We start from the raw sequence: 5,658 nt of genomic DNA, 5'->3' as shown, positions 1-5,658 counted from the left end.
AAAAAAAAAAAACACAGAAGTAATGAGAAAGCAGATTTAAGCAAGAAAATACCCCTGATCAATAATTATAATTCAGACATTATTTGCTAAGCAACTATTGTGTTTCTCTGCATGTCTATGGCAGAAAATATATATCATGAGTAAGTTTTAAAGATGAATTACTAATTTAAACCTTCATAAATATTTGTCATTTCATGTGTTTTATGAGTGCTTGATACATGATTGGTTCTTTAATTTCCTATGTTCAGCACACATATTAAGAATTTATTTTTACCTCTGTCTTAAACATATTTTAAAAGCGATTTGATCATATTCTGTTCATTTTCCCCTATAATTGCATTGGCTTATATAAGAAAGCAAATATGGATTTAAAAAACTAGATATAGTTTTCTATTTGACACAATTTACATTTTAAAAGTAACTTCCCCATCAAAGAAGAGTCTTTAAAAATACAAAGGTATACAGAGGTGTAGTATTTAAGATAGTACATTACTTTAAAGACCATACTTTAAAATTGGGATGGAAAGACATTTCAAAATGTTAGGATAAGGACCTCTTAATGCAATTCTTACACGCAAACAATGAGAACACTGAAAAAAAAATGTTAAAAATCGAAATATTCAGAACCCTGCAAATCAGAGCTTTAAACCAATTGAGGGGTATTTCTGTTACAGAAAAAAAAAAAAAAAAAAGGCATGATTCCCAATAGGAACAGGGATATTTTCGCTTGTTTCATTACTCTTCTCCTATCCAGATATATGCTGGCCTTAAAAAGTAGCAGAGTTTCACTTACGGCAACTATGAAATCCAACAGCTGAAGAGATACTGGAGATGGCAGAGTAGCTTTGTAGCTTCCCCATGATGTCCTGTCCCCATTATTTAACTTGCCTACAATGTTTCAGTTAAAGAACAGACTAGGATTTTTTTCAGTATCATTATTTATTTAAGATACTTATCTCCCTCCAATCAAATCAGGAACAAGAATGATCTTGAAGAAATGTCGCTATCTGTGGAGACTTTTGCATTTTGGGCCTCTATTGCTTAACTGGAAGAAAAATAAATGTGCCCTCCTTTTTGTCTCCTTGTGAAGAGACTCATTTGTACTTCCTTGCTTTTACTAGCTGCAATCATACACATCCATTTGAGACACCAGAGGGAAAAAAAGGTCACTGCAAAACACCGTTTTCATGAAACACATCTTTATATGAACCCTCATACCCATTTCAGGTGAATTTTTAATGTTGAGTTACCAATGTTGAGTTAAATCCACAGAGGTTATTGCTCATAGTTTTAAATTGCTTTATTTTTGAAGAATTCATTCACAATTGTCTTGGTAATTTGTTTTGCTGCTGCTGTCAAGATGCCTTCCAAAAGTCATTTTGGGGATCCCAAGGTTATTTTGGGTATCAACTGTGCATAATATTTATGCCTCTTTTCTTTTTTTGCAGTTATGAATCTGTTTTTGTTTTTCAGCCATCTGAACTCCCCAAAAGTGAAGATGCCTCATCTAGGAATACTCTCCATATGACTGTTCTTGCCCTAGAGATCCTACCATCTCTAGCAATGATTTAATTATTCCAGGGGTCCCTTTGTCCACATGGATTACTCTGCATGAATTGTTCCACTAGTTTTACTTGCCAATTTTTTTTAACATGCTGTTGTCACTCTTGTGACACTTTGTTTTCCCCTTTTGTGTAATTTTATGAGTTATTTCTTCTTCTTGTATATAGGAGTTGATTGCTTGCCACTATCTGGGGAAGGTTCTGCTATCCTGTAGTTATCCAATGGATTCAGTTCAAGTTTGATGCCAGAAGTCCCCTTCAAGTTCACTTTTAACCCCATGGACTCCCTGGTTAGATAAGTGTCTCCTATCCCTGGTTCTGCCTCTGCTATCTCTGCATTTACACTTTGCTACCCATTGGGACTGTGCCCCTCTGGCTTCTTCTTTTTTATGGGTAAATTTTTTTTGTACTAGGACTAGGCACTTTGGTTCTAATTATCCCATTTTGAGTTTTCTCGAAGAACTCTTGCTCTGGCCATATGCAATGATTTCTTAATTTTATCTTTGCATATAAAGTTTTGTGAGTTTTTTGTTTCTTTGTTACCCTGGAATTATTTATATAAGTTAGCTTAGATGAAGTGGAGTTGAAAAAAACTAGAATTTTAAACATCAATTGCTTTGTTAATGTTCTGCCCTTGCCATATTTTTTTCACATCAACTGAAGATTTCTGGTAAGAAGTTGCACTGTTGTATTTTCTTTATATATATATATATATATATATATATATATATTTTTTTTTTTTTTTCCTGAGTGTCTGTACCACTGTTGTAGCTGATGGATTTAGTGTTGTCACCTGTTAAGCATATTGCCACTTTTCTGTTTCTAAGAGTCCATATTTACTATTGGCAAATAATATGAGCAGACACAGGCTAGCCCACCCTGCACTTAAAAGTACCAGTTCATCTTTTACAAGTGTTATACTCACAGAACTCATCATTTTCTCCAAAAAACTCATTTCCACAACAGGATGTTTCTCCTCTAGGGTAAATTCTATTCTATCCCTCACACATACTGTATCTCAGCCAACTGACACAAAATTAGCAGTCTGCAATTGTGGATTGTAAAGGCAGTGGGAACAAACTATAGCTGAGCAGTTTTTCCTTGTGGAGCACATGGTACTGAAGGCATTTTCTCCATGTCTGAGTGAAATGTCCTTGAAGTGTACAGTTGTACATAAAACCCACATGTAATTTCATTTGTTATTTCGTTTTCACTCTTATTGCACCTCTTTTGGCTCCATTTTCTTCTAATGAATATCTATTACAAGGCAATATTTCAAATCCATTGTCAGCTGTAAACATTCTCAAGTAACTAAAAATACATTCTTTGAATAATTTTGACCATATTTTGTTCTTGTTGAGAAAATAGTGCTATGACAATTCCCTAAAATCAAACATTCTGAAACCTACTGACACGAAGAAAATTGCAATAATATATTCCTAGTTAAATCACTTATTTTATTCATAAGTGTATGCATGAGGGAAAAAATTCCTTAATAGAAATATTGGTGACACAAGGGATTAAATCTCAACACTATGAAGCTATAGGCAGCCAATGTAGTGCAAGTGTGATCTCCAACCAGGTGCTAACCCACATGGTGTCTTGCCAGTTGCTCCCCTCAGCAGTCTATTTCAGTAGATCTACCTACCTGTTCTGCTCCCTACTCTGGTGAATCCTCTCACCCACAGCACCTCTGGTCTATACCCAAGCTCTTGTATGCATAAATAAAATAAATCTATAAAAAATGTAAATGTAAATAAATTGGAAATTAATGTTATTTAGCAATATTTTTTCATGAAAATCATTAAGTGGTACTTTAATTTAGAATAAGAACAGAATTGAAATAACTTTATTAGTTGTTTAGAAGTTCAAAGAATTATTTCTGGTGAATATTGGTATCTATTTATATAAGAGTAAAAAACTTGAGCCTAAAGAATTGGGAATTTTATACTCAATGGACAACATGGGAAATAAGTTACTAGTTGTGATAGGTACTTGTATACATCAGCCTGACTAGATCACTGACTGCCCAGGGATTTGGCTGACCATTATTCTGAATATATGTGTGAAGTTATTTCTGGAAAAGAACATATAATTTGTGATATTGAGGAAAGCAGATTGTTCTTCTCATTTGGTCTAAGCCAATCCTTTGAAATCTTAACTGAAACAAAATGATGGCATAGAAGTAAACTCACTTAGTCTAATTCTCTTCAAGCTGGGACAGTGATCGCTTGCTTTTGGACTCAGACTAAAATTACACTGTTAATTTATCAGCTTGTCAACTCTGTAACTGAGGAGTGGGCAGTATTTTCTTTCTTTCTTTTTCTTTTCTTTTCTTTCTTTCTTCCTTTTTTTTTATTACATTTCAAATAATTGGATACCAAGTTTTAGAAAATTAATTTCTTAGGTCTTACAACTGTAAAGAGGTGTTTTTATTTATTTATTTTTTTAAGTTTCTTCTCAAAGAGACACATAATTTACAATGACAAAGTTGTGTTTTTGTTTTTTTAATTAAATACTCCAGGGTACTAGTCAGGTTCAAAGAGACCGTTCAAAGTTTTATCAGACTGGAGGAAACATTAAGACCTGGTACATCAATTGATATTGAAGTTTTTCTCACTGTTATGGGAATGATCAAAATAGGGAAGTTTCTTCAATTACTAAAGAATTTATCAAATTATATTGATGTTTTCAAAAATAAATATAAAAGTAGTCAAGAACTTTTAATGAATTTCATCTTCATCTAGATAAAGTTAGATTGTTCAAATAAAAAAAATAATCTCACTTCAGAAGTTTTAAACATTAATAACATTCAAACAGTGAACATTTTCCATTTCTTAATTTAAAAAATATTTTGGAGATTAGTGTGTTGTCTTTATTTATATTATTATCATTGTTTCTAGGGAAATTAACAATTTAGACCAATATGGAAATAAGGAGATACCATTTAGCTAATTAAGGTTCTCTAGAGGGTTATTTAGAGGCATATTTAAATCTTATATAAGATACTCATACCCTTTATTATAAAACACATATTAATACACTACATCTTTTTTGTTTTTTGTTTTTTCTTTTCCTAGATGCCTTATAACTACAAAGCTGACTCTAAAATAGATGCACTGTTTATATGTTGTCTGATACCATGGGAGAAAGAAAATCATTTAGCTGTATTGTTTGCCTCACTGTCCCCTGCTGTTTAGGAGTAAAAGATCACACTGGAATAACTGTTTGTCTACTTCACCAATTTGAGTAAAGATGTTGTAATAAAAATGAGAGTCAACAGGGGGAAAAAAAATCTCACATGTGTCTTAAATGTTCTTATTGGAGTGGAGAAAGACAGCACACTTATTGCTCTTAAATTCCTTCTTTATTTTATCTGAGCATTCCTCTGTGCACATTCAAGCTCAGTAGGGAGTTTCAGAAAGAGACACTGGAGAAGAATCTTGATAAACCAATATCTGAATAATTTAGGTGGCACTAAGGAAAATGGGGAATCATTAAGAGAGGCAGTATGTAAGAGCAAGCTTCAAGTCTTGAGTACTATTAGTAAGAGATTCAATATAAAGCAAACAGAAATTCTTTTACAGACCTGAAGATTGAAACTGTGAGGCACAGCTTTTCTACAAAAAAAATGCTTTAGATAGTTAAGTATAAGGCAAAATCTACCTTACCAAGTATCCAAATTTATTTACAGGCACCTGTAAGTTTTTATTATTATTATTATTATTATTATTATTATCATCATCATCAGTATTATTATGAATTATGAAAAATCTATCTTTGCACATAGAAAAATGCCCTTTCATGAAGTTAGCTAACTGTGGTGCTGGATCTATCATCATGTCATCCTCATTATCAAACTTCATCAACGGGTTCATTAGTAATGATTTAACCTTTTATTTTTCTTTTATTTTTTTAAAGATTTATTTATTTATGAATACAGAATTGGGGTACAGTCCAGAGGTGCAGGGGCCATGAGAGAATTCACCAGAGACAGAATGGGAGCAGAACAGGCAGACTGATAAAAGACACTGCTGAGGAGAGCAGCAGGCTGGCCAGGAGAGGTCTGCTATGCCATGTGGGTCACCTCCCTGAT

The sequence above is a fragment of the Condylura cristata genome, unplaced genomic scaffold (genome assembly GCF_000260355.1).
Source record: "Condylura cristata isolate star-nosed mole 26May11 unplaced genomic scaffold, ConCri1.0 scaffold00012, whole genome shotgun sequence".
Lineage (NCBI taxonomy): Eukaryota > Metazoa > Chordata > Mammalia > Eulipotyphla > Talpidae > Condylura > Condylura cristata.
Note: the sequence above shows the minus strand (reverse complement) of the source record.